At 46.6% G+C, this 18,520-nt stretch overlaps 1 pseudogene; it reads left to right on the top strand.

The window, feature by feature from the left end:
* The first annotated feature begins 12,601 nt into the window (after positions 1-12,601).
* On the top strand, positions 12,602-12,718 carry LOC136646161 (5S ribosomal RNA; annotated as a pseudogene).
* Positions 12,719-18,520: the final 5,802 nt, after the last annotated feature.

Genomic DNA, 18,520 nt, shown 5'->3' with positions numbered 1-18,520 from the left:
CCGATCCAATTTACTCCCAGGAATCAAACCACCCACCCCCACCCTATTTCCCCCTAGCTCTTATGCCTTCACAACAACCCTGTGAGACAGCAGCCTGAACAGTACTAGCCTTAGAGGCTGCAGTGCAAGACAGTGAGAAGAGGCTGTACAGGATTGTGTCAAGAGTTTTGATAAGGCAGTACCATTACTGGATGGGATCCAAGCCCTCTCTTGCACAGGTTTTGAAAGGTTGCCCCCAAGTGAGGCTTCACAACCCCATTGGGGCCCCAACCCACAGGATTGGGTTTGAGTTTGAACCAGCTGCTGCTTTCTGCATATCAAACCTCTCAAAGCTCAGCAGCGAGAAGGCTCATTGCTTTCTGGCTAGTTGGCAACCCTAGAAATCACAGTGTGTATGTTGAAGCCTTCCTATGGAGGGTAGCACTTCATGTGTCTGATAACAGGGCCTCTGAGAGGAACTGTATCAGGGGGGCACAAAGTTTCTTTTGGGCCCCTTCACAAAGGGGGAGGGGTGAAACAGAGTGGGGGAGGGTTGTGATGGGTGAGCAGAACAGGGGCAGGGAGGGGCAAAACAGGGTGAGGGAGAGAGTGGAGACAGCTGGAAACATCTTTGGAGCCCAGGTCTACCCACCCATATGGCATAAGTATGTCCCCTGCATCCCGTGTGGGAAACAAGTCTGAGTAGATAGGAAAATGTCAGAGATCCTAGGAAATTTCTGGGCCCCCTCCTTTGGCTCCTGGGCCCCCCTTTTGACCCTGGGCCTGGGTACAAATTACCCCCTTTACCCCCCTCTCCTAGGTCCTGTCTGATAAGGTGTCCATGAAAACTGATGCTGAAATTAATGTGTTGCTCTTTAAGGTGCTACAGGACTATTTGTAGTTTGAGCCTGGTTTCCAGTTCTGGTTTGCAGGACAAGCAGAAAACTTGATTCGGCAGTCTGGATGAAATGACAAATTATGGGTTGTCTGAAATCAGGGAGGAGGGAGCAAAGAGTGCACGGACAAAAAATTCCTTCAAGATGCATTCATGGAAAATTGAAACATAAATTCAAACCAGTCCAACCATCTCAGTCCAGTTAAGGAGATTCACAGGGAGAGGCAGTCCTCTCTTTTTTATGTCTATGTTTATGTCTATGTCTTTTTTGTTCTGGTCGCTGCATCTCAAAAAAGACATAGTGGAAATGGAAAAGGTGCAAAAGAGAGCGACTAAGATTATTACTGGGCTGGCGCACCTTCCTTACGAGGAAAGACTATGGCGTTTGGGCCTCTTCAGCCTACAAAAGAGACGCCTGAGCGGGGACATGATTGAGACATACAAAATTATGCAGGGGATGGACAGAGTGGATAGGGAGATGCTCTTCACACTCTCACATAATACCAGAACCAGGGGACATTCACTAAAATTGAGTGTTGGGCGGGTTAGGAGAGACAAAAGGAAATATTTCTTTACTCAGCGTGTGGTCGGTCTGTGTAACTCCTTGCCACAGGATGTGGTGACAGCATCTAGCCTGGATGCCTTTAAAAGGGGATTGGACAAGTTTCTGGAGGAAAAATCAATTACGGGGTACAAACCATGATGTGTATGCGCAACCTCCTGATTTTAGAAATGGGCTATGTCAGAAGGCCAGATGCAAGGGAGGGCACCAGGATGAGGTCTCTTGTTATCTGGTGTGCTCCCTGGGGCATTTGGTGGGCCGCTGTGAGATACAGGAAGCTGGACTAGATGGGCCTATGGCCTGATCCAGTGGGGCTGTTCTTATGTTCTTATGCTTGCTGGATCAGGAAGAATAACCAGATTAGAATACATATCCAAGCATGGTTACTTCTTTGGTACGTTGCCTGGCTTTCTGTGGGTTGTGCATTCAGGCACAGCATAAATAATTGTCTTTAAGCATGGCTAAGCATGGACAGAAATAGTGGCGTAGCTAGAGGGGGTGCAAAGCATTAAGTTTTGCAGGGAGCTTTACCGTAGCATGCAAGCAGCCCCTCCCTCACTCCTTCAGAGCCAGGTGTACACCTCCATTTTGCTCCCCTGTCCTGGCATGGCTCCAAAGGGAAGGGGGAGCTTGCATGCCGCTGGGAGTCTCCCTGCAAAATTTAGCGCTTTGCACCCCCTCCAGCTACGCCACTGGACTGGATCAAAAACAGTGAGCAGTTTGAAATGCAGAGCTTAAATAGATGGTTTTCTTCTTTGAGGTAGAATTGCCAACTTCTTTTATGAGTGGCTATTCTGCATTTTTGGGAAGCTCTATAGCAAATAGCCCAAGTTTCTCCCATGGCAGTTTCCTTTCTGCATTCCTTGCTGGTGAATAGCCCAAGAACCTGGTTGATATTTCATTGATGGGAGCTAATGATTAGGAGAAGGTCAGTCTTTAGATGAAGTATCTCTTTTGTCTTTCTGAATGACATCATCATCAGTGCCTTCCAACCAGGAAGAGGAGCAGATACATGTGGGGGGGGGGGTAAAAAACTGCAGCAGGCAGTTTTGAAGATACTGAGAGAATGCTGTGAGGTGGGCTGAGGGGGAAGCCCCTTGTGGGTGCAGAGTTTCTCTGGAGATCTGAAGGGGGTCCGGTATGAATGCTGTTTTGACTGCAAGTAGGCATTGCTTACATTTTTTTTCAGTAAGGCATACATTCCAAAAGGCACATGCAATTTTCAGGGCCCGCTCCTTCAAAGAACACAAAAACTTGAGTAGCTGAAACATCTCACTGCTCAGAGATGTGGGAGTCGTGCTGATCATTTCTCATGCACTTTTATTACAAGAGCCCCACAACTATGCCTCTATCATTTCACTTCACCTTGTTAATCTTTAAGGGGTCACAAGACTCTTGGTTGCTTTTGCTGCTACAGATAACTCAGTGACCCTCTGGAACAGCATTTTAATCTGTTAGAGCAGCATATTACCCAAAGTCAGGCAATGGATCTGTGAAAGGGCAGGACTTGAACCCAGCTCTCCTATTTCAAAAGCCAGCTTGTCAGCTAACTGCTGGACTGCACTGTCACCTATGAGCCTTGCCATTCTGAAGAAGGATGCAACCATCTTGCATATTTTAAAAATACATTTTTGTTGTATCTGGTGCTGCTGTACAAGCTAAAGCAGTAGCCATGGGGTCTTTCATCTTGAAACCAATAAAAGTTCATCCTATAAGTATCTCCTATCTAGTAAGTATCGCCACTCTATAGCAGACTTCAGTATCTAAAGTAAGAGTTTTGTTTAATATAGGCTTTGTTCGCTTGGTCAGTAGAATGACACTCAAAGCAGACATCCCTTCTTTGTTACTGAAGATTTGGGGCATTCCTGGCTGCCAATATAAATAAGCCAACAACAATTGGTAAGATAGCATGGGTTTCTGATTTCTCAGGGCATGACAATGTAAACACCCAAGAATTTCAGTATCTTGTGAGTTTCTTAACTTGCATTCACTTCCTTGTGGTGGGTAATTTCTATGGTTTTCTGTGCTGCCACATGGATCTATGGCAGCGGTTTCCAAACATTTTTGACTGGCGGCTCCCTTGACCTAAGGGTCATTGGCTGTGGCTCCCCATTGGGGCTACAATCCTATTCATTGTATAGGGTGGTGGGTTTTTCACAAGGATTCCGTGGCTGCCCTGGCTGGTTTCCGTGGCTCCCCAGGGAGTCATGGTTCACAGTTTGGGAACCACTAGTCTATGGCATTTCTCACAGCTACTTTCCTTTTGGGTTTTTTTAGGGCCTAACTAGATGAGATGACACAAATCCTTGATTGAATCTCCAGTCTACATTTTAAGAAGGAAGCTACAAGAGGGCAGAGTGGCATTGGACTGGAGAAGGAAGGGTAAACTCTTTTTCTCATCCCCTGGTCTCATGCTCTGTACCCTGTGAAAATTCCCCTCAGCTGCTATTTTCCCCTGTTGGAGGAAAGACATAGATAGTGCTTGAAGAGGACTAGTAGAATAGAGTAACTCAGAGACCAATCCTATGCATGTCTACTCAGAAGTAAGTTGCATTGCAGTCAGTGATTCTTACTCGAAGGATGGGATTGCAGCCTCAGAAGTCCTATTCTTATATGCCAATAAAGGTTGTGATGATGATGATGATGATGATGATGAAGTCCTATTCAGAAGTATCAAGCTGAGTAAGATGTACCCTAACCTGCAATGTCTCTTCAGAAAAGCAGGACCACACTTGTTGGCCCCACCCCTGGGTTAATGTGCTTCTTGCCAGTGGAGGAACAGGGACAGGCAATTCCTTACTGCAGACAGTTGCCCTAGAAACAGAGCCACAGAACCTGGAAAAATCTCCTAGAAGCCAGAACTGATATCACAAGTGGCAAAGACCATAGTGAGAACCATAGAAGTCAATGTGTACTGTGAGAAGAAAAACACTGAAAATGGCTGTTTACAGGATTAAGAACCCTGAGTGCTTAATCACAGAGAGGAAGTCTCCTGGGGATCAGGGCTGCCCTCCTCAGACATACACAGACAAAACCATGCCCAATAGCTGTTGGCCGTGGCATGGCTCTTTTTGTTGGCACTTTGCATTAATTTTCCAGGGGTCTGTGACCCCTGCAGAGGTGCACCCCATAGTTGTAAACCTAATAGCCCAAAACATCATGAAAGGCAAATCCTACACATGGCAGTATGTGTGCATGGACTGAAGTGGTCTTAAGAACACAATCTCAAATGCTGATGGTTTGAGAAAAAGCCTGATGAGGGGCGTAGCTCAGTGGTGGGACTCATACTTGCATGTAGTAGGTCCCAGGTTTGAACCCACATCTCCCAAGTTGTTCATACTCAACAGTGGTTGGCTGGTCGGACATTGGCTGAGGGTCTGCACCCATCGGAAGGGGGCCACATCTAGCCAAGCCAACCTCTTAGTATTGATGGCAGAAGTAGTACCCGGTGTGCCATTAGGGGTTGGTCTTGGGGGCCCAATGCATGGTTTTGTACCAAAGCCCCTAGCACCAGCACCGCTTTTTCAGGTAGACTTAAATACTAGAACATTCTGAGGGCCCAATTCTATCCAACTTTCCAGCACTGATACAGCCATGCCAATGGGATATAAGCTGCATCCAATAGTGTGTGTGTGTGTGGGGGTGTATTCACAGCAGTCTCCTAAAAGTAAGAGAATGTTTGTTCCCTTATCTTGAGGCTGTATTGCGGCTACATCAGTGGTGGAAAGTTGGATAGGATTGGGCCCTAAGGGCTAAATCCTGTCCAACTTTCCAGCCCTGGTGTAGCAGTGCCAATGGGGTGTGCACTAAAACCTGTGGTGGGAGTGTAGATATAGAAGCCTCCACAAAGTCAGTCTCGGGATTACATTGCAGTTGCACCAGCACTGGAAATTTGGATAGGATTGGAGTCTAAGGCTACAATTCTATCCACATTTTCCTGGGAGTAAGCCCAATTAACTATAATGGGACTTACTTCCGGGTAGACACGCATAGGATTGGGCTCTGAGTCTCTGTTGGAAACTCAAAATACAGGTTTTTTTTCTGGCTAAATACAATTAGCCTGAAAAAAAAAAATGCCAGTTGGTCTAGTCTGCCTTGCTTCTGGCTTTAGTAGGGGGTGATATTTAGCAATCAGGAGGTGAAGCTTTTAATGGCAGGAAGGTAAACACAATCAGCTCATATGGTTGCAGACCCAACTGCCATTAAAGCAATAGGGGAAGGTTCAAAAGTTGACCACACACCTTCAAATTCAGGTCACAAGAGACACATCAATAGCAGACCACCAATAGCGGATAAAATATTTTTATCTTTTTTCACTCTTCATATTTTTCTTTGCTGTGTTATTGGCTATATTCACTTTGAGATGCCAAATAAACAGAGTCACCAATCAAGTCTTAACTGCATTATAGGGATCTGAAGGGAATAAGCCATGCAAGGGGGGGATATTGTGAACAGAGAATGATGTTTTGCTTTGTATGCCTGCAACAGTAATTCTCTTAATAGCACTTTTCAATTTGATTCTGAGAGCCAAAGGCTGAAAATAATTGACCTGCCTTCCGGTGCCTTTGTTTTCAATATAAATCAAAGGAAGAGTGCACCTTATGGGGCAAAGCCAAGAGATTGCCAGGAAACCACTTAATTCTCTGAAGGCTTCCCCAAAATTAATTGCATCCAACACAAAGGGCACAAAGGCAAAGTCTTGATGCTGATGAAGTCCAATATGTTGAAGTCAGGTGGTTGTCAGCATCCAGCTCTCTCTCTCTCTCTCTCTCTCTCTCTCCTGGCTCCTCATTTACTAGAAATATAAATGGAGAGACTGAAGAAGAACATCAAAGCCACAAACACCCCAAAATAAATTGCCAGTGCTGTGAAGTTCACACTAACAAGTTGTCCTCACTGCAAAGAAGTAGCTGTTTTCTTCCCCTTTCCTCCAGGGAGCTCAGGGCAGTGGAAATGGTTGTCCCCCTCTTCTCTATGTTCACAACAACCCTGTGAGGTAGGTTAGGATGACAGAGAGGCAGCTGGCTCACAGTTGCTCAGTGAGCTCTATGGCTAAGTGGGGATTTAAACGTGAGTTTTCCCAGACCTACAGCCTATCCTACCTAACTCCATGCATAGTGGTGTAGCAGTGCCAATGTGGTGACCACTGCATCCTGCATGGGAATTTTGACTTCCAGAGCTGGCCTGATGGGTCTACTGGGACCAGCCTGAGCAATATAGCTTACGCAAGGCTGAGGGAATCCATGAAGACAGATTGGGCCCAGGAAGGGGGTGATGAATTGGTGGACGTTGCTACCACTGTATCTGCCCCCTTCCTGGGCCCAATCCCACCTCCTCCTCCTCCCCATCACATCACCTCCCCCTTCCACCCACCCCTGCCCCTTCTACCCCTCCCCGCCTCCCTCCCTCCCCCTGACCAGTGCTACCTGGGGTGGTGGACATCCAGTGGCCATCATCATGCAGAGCTGGCTGCTCACTGCTTCTGGCAGAGGTCAATTTGCACTCTTCAGCATGGCACCTTTTGCAAAAGCCAGAAAGCACATTATGCCACCGGAACACTTGCAGCATATCTTGCCATCAGGATCAGGCTACTAGTCCAACACTAACCATAGACCATGCTAGTTCTCAAGCTAGTTCTCAAGCGTCGGTAAAGCAGCTACCACGTTTTCCAGACTCACAAAGAGAGTCTGGTCCAACAAGAAGCTGACGGAACATACCAAGATCCAGGTCTACAGAGCTTGCGTCCTGAGTACACTTCTGTACTGCAGTGAGTCATGGACTCTCCGCTCACAACAGGAGAGGAAACTGAACGCTTTCCACATGCGCTGCCTCCGGCGCATTCTCGGCATCACCTGGCAGGACAAAGTTCCTAACAACACAGTCCTGGAACGTGCTGGAATCCCTAGCATGTATGCACTGCTGAAACAGAGACGCCTGCGTTGGCTCGGTCATGTCGTGAGAATGGATGATGGCTGGATCCCAAAGGATCTCCTCTATGGAGAACTCGTGCAAGGAAAGCGCCCTACAGGTAGACCACAGCTGCGATACAAGGACATCTGCAAGAGGGATCTGAAGGCCTTAGGAATGGACCTCAACAAGTGGGAAACCCTGGCCTCTGAGCGGCCCGCTTGGAGGCAGGCTGTGCAGCATGGCCTTTCCCAGTTTGAAGAGACACTTGGCCAACAGTCTGAGGCTAAGAGGCAAAGAAGGAAGGCCCATAGCCAGGGAGACAGACCAGGGACAGACTGCACTTGCTCCTGGTATGGAAGGGATTGTCACTCCCGGATTGGCCTTTTCAGCCACACTAGACGCTGTGCCAGAACCACCTTTCAGAGCGCGATACCATAGTCTTTCGAGACTGAAGGTTGCCAATATATATCCAACACCCTCACTCCTGATGTGGATAATGGCCAAGATAATAAGACTGATGGTTGAGTGCATCTGATTGTCTTATAACCATGAATGGCAATGAGATCACAGGGGCTTTCTCAAACAAGGCAGGACCAAACTACATGTTAAGTGCATAATTTGGTTGGGCATCTGTGTGTGAAGTTAAATAGCAGCTATATGATCAGGAGTGGGACTTGAGCACACAAGGAAGGAGTGCCCAATTAATGAACTGTGATGACTGAGCTCCCCTTGAACCAACCAACCTTGCACCCTTCATTTTCCCCCATCTGTTTCCCTTAAGAAAAGCCTCAATAGGAAAGAGGCTTTCCTGAGACAAGGTGAAATCAGTGCTCTCGAGGAAAGTCTGCATGATCAAGCAGACAGGTTGCTTTATAGGTGCACTGTCATCTTCATCTGGATCGAGCCAGGTCAATGGCTCTCACCTGCTTCCTGGGAATGAGAAAAGTGCAATGGACTCCATGAACATGAAATTTAGATTTCATTAGGATATTATTTTAGTTTTAAGCTTGCCTGTAATGGCCTGCTTGCATTTTTGCTAAGAACTGCCCCTGGGCACTGCCAACACCCAAGTAATTTCCCAAGCCTGCTGATTTTATTCTTTTTGCCTTGTATTATTAAACTTCTTCCCCCACATTAAATTTTTATTAAACTCTTCTTACATTATATCTCTTTACCTGCCCATGGTAGGCTGAGCTGAATCAGAGCTTTGTGCTGGTTTTTCTAAACTCGTGATTTTCATCTTTTTGCATCGCATAGCACACTGAGAAGGCACTAAAATTGTCAGGGCACACCACTGGTTTTTGGACAATTGACAAAGCACATTGCACTGCCGGCCAAGGGCTCACATCCCCCAATGGCCCTACTAGTACAAGAACCTTCCCCAAACTCCTGTGGCATGCTTGCAGACCATTTACAGCATACCAATGTGCCAGGCCACAACACTTAAAAATCACTATTCTAGATCATGAACTACAAGCTACAGTATAGATTTATAGGTATTACAGTCTAATCCTAACTTGTGCTTGAACAGGCAGGCCAGCAGGCCTGCACAAGGCAGTTGCTGTGGTGCTTTGGCTTGCCCAGGCAAAATATGCAAATGCTTGGGATAGTGGAATGGAAGAAGTGCCGAGATGATTGGGACAACTACAGGGAGATTATATTCAATATAACCCCTTCCTTGGGATAACCAGTACCCTCTCCAGTGATCCCCCTGCCCACTGTGTTTCTGTCTCCTCACTCTATTTACTTAGGGGGCAGTGGAAAGACAAAAGTGAGAAAAACCGAAATGGGATCACATCTTCCCATGCCCCCATCAATGTCAAGGCATGAGGGCATGTGACACCTTGTTGAAGGTAAGTGGATTCTCATCTGGTCAACGTCTAGGTGGGTAATTTCCTGATGAATGCATAAAATATAACAGAGGTGGCCAAACGACAAATTTAAGTTCCACTGAGGACCCAATCCCATCCAACTTTCCAATGCTGATGCAGCCGCAATGCAACTCCAAGGTAAAGGAACAAACATTCCCTTTCCTTGGGGAGCCTCTGTGACTGCCCCACTACCACAGGATGCAATATATACCTCATTCACATGGCTGCATCAGTGCTGGAAAGTTGGAAAGGATTGGGCCCTGAATATTCTGACCACTTGGAGGAGGTATAGTATTTTGGATACTCTGCTGTTTCAATCAAGCTACTGATGTAGGCACACAATAATGTACCTGTGAAAACAAATCTAAAGTCCAATCATGGGGTAATATTTTCATTGAGTCAGGTCACTCGAGTCACTTTGTGATCTCTGGGTTTCAGAGAACTAGTTTTATTGACTTGTGTTGGTGCCTATAAACTTCAGTTTACCTTTCAGCTGCCTTTTCAGATAACAGTGCTCTGGCATAACAAAGCAATTTCAGTCTCTGATTGCTGCCATTTGAGATTAAAAGTCTTCTACTGGTAGTGAGTTCCTCCAAAGTTCCTCAAGTGGTGTAATATAAGTTCACTCTGCAACTTCCTAGCCTGCAATGTCTCTTTAGAGTGAAATAGTTAAGCCAGCAATGAATGTGGACAGTATGAAGCACCTATAGAAGATTTTGGAAATTCTAGCAAAATGCATCACTGGTTGTTGTTGGCATCCTTCAGTCTCAGAAGACTATGGTGTCACGCTCTGAATGGTGGTTCTGGAACAGAGTGTCCTCTCCAGTGTGCAAAGCCTGGGTAAAGTAGGTATGGAGGATAGGCTGTTACCCATGCAGCAAATTCCCCCTCTCCACGTCGCTGAAATGGTCCAATGGAAAGGCAGAAGCCAATATGGTTGGTTCCAGCGGCGTCGCAGGAGTTGCCAGAACGTGACTGTGTTCAGCCATGAGCTGCCCCAGGGACTCCGGCTCCAGATTTTGCCTCGAGGTTGACTCCTGAAGCCTTTTCCATAACTGGATGTAGCCACAAGGCAGTGGAGGTTTGGGATGAGAGTTTTCCTTCTCTCAGATGAGCTGCCTTCCCAGGCTGACGAGTCCCATCTACCCAGTTGCTGCCTGTTTACAGTTTTGGCTGTAATGCATCACTACACTCACTATTAAGCCTAAGTTTTCCAGTTCTACTATTTTTTAATGGGGGTGCTCGAAGAGGAGGTGCCATCCAGCTGTATCCCAGGCTTTAGCCCAGCCCAGGGGTGTCAAACTTATTTCATACAGTGGGCTGTATAGCATTCATTATGTCTGCTGAGGGCCAGAAGTGATGTCATTAAGCAATTGATGACCAGAAATAAGCACATTTTTTTCTCACTTGGGAACTCATTAACTGCAAATGAAGAAGAGAAAATGTGCAAAACTTCATAATATTTTCAAGATATGGGAGAGCCCAATTATTATGCGGGCTGCCCTTTCAGCAGTGACACCTCAGCACAGCTCAGCAGCTGAGAGCAGCTGATGGTGGTGCTGGGAGAGCCCAAGGGCCGGATAAAGAACTTCCAGAGACTGCATGCCCTGGCCTTATGTTTAACACCCCTAGACCTTATGTTTAACACCCCTGGCTGAGTCTCTTTCATGTGTTTGAAAGTTTGCGCACAAGGAGACACTGCAAAAAAAGAGAATTGCCAGACTGTACCCCAGCTGAGGTTGAGCAAGAGGTTTTGCCATCCTGATCCTTCGACTCACCCTGCCTTGTCCATCCACTATTGTAGCAAGGAGATTTCTGTTAAACCCCCATAGCAAGCAGCGCAGGGTACTTGAGGACCTGGAAAGGTACAGGTGCAGCCACTCTAAAATCCTTTGCTACATTGTTTACCTTGCAGGTCAGTCGGTTCTCTGGGTTGCAATTTGGCAACTCTTTTCACCCCTCAAGAATCAATGTTTCTGTCAGGCCTCCAAGGTGTTACTGTTGGAGAACAGTGACCTGCATCTCAACTTTGTCCTTTGTGAAACAGGCTTAATGCTTGCTTCTCTCTGGTAAGTAATGCGCTACAGAAGATTCATGCTAAACTCTGAAGCACTAAATGATCATCTTGGCCCATTTCTTCCTTTCCTTCCAGGGCATTTCTGCATCCATCTCACACAGAAGTATGATTATAGAGCTTCAGCAGGCCAAACAAAGGCTGCATCCTGTTGTCAGGGAGTACAGCTAACAAATGCAAAAAATTCAAACATCCTGGATTTCAATGGTGTTTGGGAGTATCTGCTATTTTGAGCACTTCCTAGCCTGATATTGGAAGCATTTTGAAGATGTGATTGTATGGTCCACCTACCTCTATTTTCCAGGCCAGTCCCAATTTTCTCTCACCTTTATCATTATCTTTCTTTTGTCTTTTGGGAGATTTTGGGGATGCCTTTGAAAAAAAAGTTTATTCATGTGTAGTTGTGTACATACTTACTTCTACCTACCTAGAGAGAAACTAGTCCTTTCTCTAAGAAAAGTGGGGGATAACTCTAGTGCACATGGCTGTAAACACATGGTACATGAACTCAGAATACCAGTGCATTGCTCCTTTCACTTCCTACTTCATAAATGACTATGCAAACAGCAAATGTTTTAAATGTGTTTTAATTCATTAGTGCTATTCTCCAATCCAATATTTTGCCCTGGGGGGAAAAAAATGTGTGTTTCAAGTCAGTGTTGGCGAATGAACCAAGTCAGCTTAGGGCAGTCATTTTCAACCGCTGTGCCGTGGCGCACTGGTGTGCTATGAGTAGTCTGCAGGTGTGCCGCGAGAGTTTGAGAGAGGGTCATTTGTTCGTAGGGCCAATGGGGATGTGAGCTCCCCATCAACAGCACGGTGTGCCTTGTTAATTGTCAAAAAACTGGTGGTGTGCCTTGTCAATTTTAGTACCTTTCCAGTGTGCCATGAGATGAAAAAGGTTGAAAATCACTGATTTAGGGCACAATCCTAAATGTCACTTGGGGCCAATGCAAGTCTCTTTCATTGACCCAAAAGTGTAACAAAACTGCCGTATTTTCCAGTAAGGTGGCCCAACACATAGATGTGGGCTGGCCTCCCCATGCTGACGTGAGCACCAGAGGAAGGGTGAGTTGTGTAGGCTGAGCTCTGCCAACACAGGGGTCTGGAGGGGACATGGGGAAGGTGGGGAGGAGGTGGGAGGGATGTGTCTCAGGGCGGGGGAGGGTGGGCATTCCCGGGGGCAAGTGGGCAGGGAGTGGAAGGTGGAGCCAGGATCTGATTGTTATTCTGGATTGTGACCCTGTTCTTGGGCTGCACGGTGCAGCTCTGGGCTGCTCAGATTTGCACCACCTCATCCGGTGGTGCGTGACAGCAACTGTTACCCTGCACATGTCCAATCTCATCTGATCTCGGAAGCTAAGCAGGGTCAGGCCTGGTTAGTACTTGGATGGGAGACCGCCTGGGAATACCGGGTGCTGTAGGCTTACACCATAGTCTTTCGAGACTGAAGGTTGCCAACCATCTCCCTATACTGAACACTACCTCCCGATCTTGCCTGATCTCGGAAGCTAAGCAGGGTCAGGCCAGGTTAGTACTTGGTTGGGAGACCGCCTGGGAATACTGGGTGCTGTAGGCTTATACCATAGTCTTTCGAGACTGAAGGTTGCCAACCATCCGGTGGTACAGATTCAATTAGACTCATTGGGGCACTGCAGCATGATACGGAGTAAGGGGAACAGCTCCCCCTTGCCTAGGGCTGCACTGCTTTTGGCCCCAAACTTGCGCTGGATGCAGCGCAGGCCTGCTGACCTGCCTGCTTCCAGTGCAAGTTAGGATTGCGCCCCTACAGACGTTTTAATCTCCAGAATGTGGTGGATTCAATCACTCTTTTCTTCCTTTGTTTAAACAGCTCTTTGTGTGTATTGAAATTGTCTCACACTCTTCAGAGGCTGACTCAAGTCTGCATGAGAACCTTGTAAAAAACATCCTTTGTTTTCAGAAGCTGCAGACTGTTGGGAAACTGGCATGTCTCCATTTCCCCTCCTCTTTTGCTTACTGTTGGGAAAGTTTGTTACTTTTTGATGGATCCTCATAAGGCATTGCCCTGCTTTGACCTGCGGACTTGTCTTCTAAAAGATAAGTCAACTTACAATTTACCACCTTCTTCTACCACCTTCTTCTATCACCTACAATTTAGCTATTCTACACTAAGTGCAGCTGATCTGTCATCTAAGATTTACTGATCAATCCTGTTGCATGTTTTCTCAGAAGTAAGTCCCACTGGGTTCATTACAGGGGCCAACCAGCCAAATTCAATGCAGCCTAATGGTCAAGGTGGGCAAGAGGAGAAAAGCTTACATATATGTGGCAGCTGTTGCATAGTCCCTTGTGGGACTCCAGGGAGCTATGCCGCCTCTGTTGCTGGTGTAGCACTTCAGACCTGCTGGGGTGTGCCTAGCTCGGGAGGGGGTTCGGGATCCATTGGCCACTAATTCCTCCTCACCCCACATCTCCCTGTGCCGGTGGCTAGTCTGCACCCTGTTGATAGTGGTGCATGGCTCTCTGGCTGCTGCAGTGATGTCTGTGCATCAGCTCCTGGCAGAGGGGCTTCTGCAGTTGGGGGGAAGGGGCTGTCTTTGCACTGCCATGCTTGGATTGCGGCCATGTATAGGATTGGGCCGTGTGAGAACCTACACCCATTGGAGTACCCACTTTGCCAGGCTGACCCCTGAAGACTCAGGAGTGGTAGCATCCAATACTCCATCAACGATAGGTGGTGGGTGCCATGGAAAGCTCCTGTATGTGCTTTCCATGGCACCCAGTTTGCCGGGTTCCCTGGCAAACTGGCACCAGCAGTGGTCGAAATAATGTGAATAGAATTTCAGTCTAAGCAGTCTCCTATACAAATTTCTTAATTTCTTTTTTTAAAAATGAGACACTTAAAATGAATTAACCATCCTGCTTCAGAAGTCACTGGAGGACAGACTGTAAATATATATGGTATGCAACAAGACTGGGCAGTGCTCGGCAATGATCCTTGCTGTAATTATTGGGGAGTTATATAGTTAGATGGGAGCCTTTTGCTGATTGATCACCCTGGTGTGCAAGTGGCCCCTCTTTTTCCTCTTTGGAGCCATTCTGGGTGGGTGGGGGAGGCAAAACAGAGGCCTGGATGGCTCAGAAGGGGAGAGGAAGTGGCCACTTGCACACTACAGCGAGGCTCTCTGCAAAACTTAGTGCTTTGCATCCCCTCTAGCTATGCCACTGGTTATAAGCACATAACACAGTATCTCTCTTTTCCCCATGTTGTGAAATGTTGGTGGATATTTATACTTGCATGCCTATCAGCAGTGTGCCTCCCCTGTAAACATGGGGTTCCTTGCTTAGGTCAGGGCTGAGTTCAGTTTTTTGTGTACAAGGGGAGGCTCCATGGTCAGATTGTCCAGCATTTTTTGTTTGCCTTCCTCCGCACTACACTCTGATAATTCTACTTTTACTCTTATGTTTTCATCTCTGGTTTCCTCCCCAGAGGGCTGCTTGCTGAATCAGGAAATCCTGTTGGAAGGAGATGAGGATAGGCCTGTTTATTTTGTCCTACTCTAACTAAAGATTTGTTTTGTGCAGGCCTCAGCCTTTTCCATGTTGTTTTTAACAAGAAGAAGATAGCAGTGCCCCAGCAAAAAAAACTGAAGAGTTTGAATGGGGAGCAAATGTAGTGCAGCTTCAGCAGCAAATATTTTGACATTTGTTACAGATTAACTGGGCATGTCTAAACTGAAAACACGGGATTTGTCCAGATATGTCGTGTGCCTCTGAACCTACACCTCCACTGGCAACTGATTCTGCTGGCAAGGACCAGTGCAGAACTCTGGGCCAAACTACACATTAACAACATGTTTGACCCTAATCTGCTGACAGCACAGTCCTATGCATGTCTACCCAGAAGTCTACACCCAGAAGTCTACACAAACTACACATTAACAACATGTTTGACCCTGATCTGCTGACAGCACAGTCCTATGCATGTCTACCCAGAAGTCTACACCCAGAAATCTACACAAACTACACATTAACAACATGTTTGACCCTGATCTGCTGACAGCACAGTCCTATGCATGTCTACCCAGAAGTCCTGTTGAGTTAAGTGGGATGTATTCCCAGGTAAGTGTGTGCAGGATTGCAGCCTTAGTTTTCTCTGAGCTAAATGGCAGCCACAGGAGACCTTCATCCATATCAAGACCACATCAGTGGATTTAACAATTTGCTCTCCTGTGGTTCTGATATCTGATAACCCCCTTTCCTCCATTTGGCTTCTGTGAGACTCAGGAGCAAAGCTCCCTTTAGCAGCAGTGAGAATTTTCTCCAGCGGGGGTGGGGTGGGGTGGGGTGGTGGTGGTGGTGGTGGTGGTGGTGGTGAAGGAAAATCCCACACCCTAAATCAGGATCACAGGGTGGCTGGAGAAATCCAGGGGCCTTGGGTGTGCAGAGGCAGTCAGACATGGGGGAGATTTGTGGAGTGTACAAACTGTGCTGCTAGAGGGGAGGGCAACACCTGGACTCAGTCTTAGGTGCCAGAGGAGATGGGCCATCCTGGGCCAGACATGTCCAAATGCCATGGATTTCAACTTTTGACAGCAACTGTTACCCTGCACATGCCTGATCTCGGAAGCTAAGCAGGGTCAGGCCTGGTTAGTACTTGGATGGGAGACCGCCTGGGAATACCGGGTGCTGTAGGCTTATACCATAGTCTTCCGAGACTGAAGGTTGCCAACCATCAACTTTTGACCCAGAGAGAACCTTTTCCACATTGGTTTTGCCCCCCATACTGCAGCCTCAACCCAAGTACCTTTCCTTCAGCTGCAGAGGAGACAGGTTCAGCAAGTGGCTTCACTAGGGATTGCGTCACCCGGTGTGGGAGGCCAGAGCATCACCTCCATGATGGACCTCCTCCCATGCAATGGGTGGGGCAATGCTCCGGGCATGGTGATGTACCATTACCCTGCTGGTTTTTTGGCTATAGTTTTTGATAGAATAGAGATGTTTCAACAAGGTTTGTTTCATTGCATTCTGCATGAAATTACACATAGAATGATATATAATATGATGATATTATTTGAAAATACCAAGGTCTTAAAAATTTTGACCAATAGTGTTGTCATCTCCCCCCGTGTGTGTTACCTGGTGCTGCCTGCAATATTCACACACCCCTAGCAATGCCAATGAGTCTAGCCAAAGTCCCCCCCCCAACACACAAAAGTGTCAGGTATGATAGGCCTTCAGGCATGCTAAAATTGAGTGTTGGGAGAGTTAGGCCAGACAAACGAAAATATTGCTCTACTCAGCGTGTAGTTAGTCTGTGGAACTCCTTGCCACAGGATGTGGTGATGGCATGTGGCCTAAATGCCTTCAAAAGGTGTTTGGATAAATTTCTGGAGGAAAAGTCCATCGCAGATTACAAGCCATGATGCGTATGTGCAACATCCTGATTTTAGAAGTGGGTTACCTCAGGATGCCAGATGCAAGGGATGGCAGCAGGATGTGGGTCTCTTGTCGTCTTATGTGCTCACTGGGGTATTTGGTGGGCCATTGTGAGATATAGGAAGCTGGACTAGATGGGCCAATGGCCTGATCCAGTGGGGCTGTTCTTATGTTCACAGCCCAGAAGAAGGTCCTTTTCCTTTGGGCAAAGCCACCCCATCCCCCACTTCAGCATTCTGTCCTACTCCTGCCACCCCTCTCCCCACTTACCTGGAGGCTGGATAGATCTTTCCGCAAATGATGGTGGCAATTCTTTGCCTCTCAGGCAATGAAGTCTTGGGGCAGCCCTGATGCAATTTCTTTGCAACAGACACACTTGCAGAGGGGAAAACATTCAGGTCCTCCACAACACCCAGCAGCTCTGCAGGCCTTTTGCAACCCCCTAATCATCTGAAAGGGCCATAAATCACAGTAAGGAATGTAATATTTTCTGCCTTGGTTATCAGGCATGCTAAGAATTGATCTTTTATCTCTTTCTTCAGCTCATGGAGAGCCAAGACTTTGCTATTTGCCAAGATAATAATATTTTTGAATTTCATACATCAGGGTACCAGTACTTTCTTGCATGCCTAGAAGGAGTCAGAAATTTGCTATTAAAAACAAAAAAACCAAAAAAAATGGATGCTTTGTGTATCATGGGGAAGTCTCTGTTTATTGTGAAATTCTGACCATTCCATGAATTTTCACCTCTGGTTACAGAAAAATGTTGCCAGCTAGTTCCTCGGATCCAACAGTTTCAGATGGTTTGCAGGAAGTGTGTGAGATGTGAGCAACATGGATAAGGCAACATTGATTGACCAGATGTCCTCTTTTTCCAGGACATGTCCTCTTTTTTTAGCCTTGTGTCCTGGAAAAGAACTTAAACTCATTTTCCCTGTGAGCGGGCTCCTGCAAGCAACACCTAGCCTTCTTGTAATTAATAAATTATATATAATATAGTTTTAAATTTAATAGTAAGTAATATAGTGTTTAAATTAACCACATGATACAAGTATATATAATATACAAATGTTTTTAGCTTTTATTTTGCCGTGTCCTCCATTTTTCTCGGATGTCCTACATTTTGGGGTGCCTTGCCCTCTTTTGCGGTTCTGACAGCTGGTCACCCAGTTGAAAATCTAATAAGATAAAGAGGGGAAATGGCTTTGAAAAGGCATCTAGGCAAGAGCAAAGCAGGCAGGCAAGTGAAAAGTGGGGGGGGAACCCTGTTTTTGGTCAATGACTGAAACAAGAAAGTCAAAGGATGTGACAAGAGCTGGCACAAGACAAGAGCAGACATACAGGAGTACTCCTTGCCACCTTTTGGCTTAAGTGATTCCCATTACTTTGTTATGCAGCTCGATCCAGGGGAAGGCACAAAAGGAAGTGTCAGTAACAGATAATCTGATGCCAATGGCAACTTTAAATATATGCCAATGGCAACTTTAAATAATGAGCAACTTTAAATATGTTGATGGTCTGCATAGGAAATGAAGGATCAAAGCTGCAAGGCCAAATTAGAGGGCAAGGGCAAACTAGACTGCTATTAGATGGGCCTTTGGCCTGATCCAGCAGGGCTGTTCTTATGTTCTTCTTCTTCAGAAGAAGCCATAAGGGGTAGATGGGACTATTGGATCAGGGCCACATCTCAGGAAGAGTTTTAACATATGTCCTGTTTCCCCAAATAAATCCTCCCCCCCCCACACACACACACCAAAGCAGGGTGAGAACTTAGAGCAGTGATGTTCAACCTTTTTCAACTCATGGCA

This window comes from Tiliqua scincoides, chromosome 3 (genome assembly GCF_035046505.1).
Source record: "Tiliqua scincoides isolate rTilSci1 chromosome 3, rTilSci1.hap2, whole genome shotgun sequence".
In the NCBI taxonomy this organism is placed as follows: domain Eukaryota; kingdom Metazoa; phylum Chordata; class Lepidosauria; order Squamata; family Scincidae; genus Tiliqua; species Tiliqua scincoides.
The sequence above is the reverse complement of the archived record's forward strand: the minus strand, read 5'-3'. Positions and strand labels throughout refer to the sequence as shown.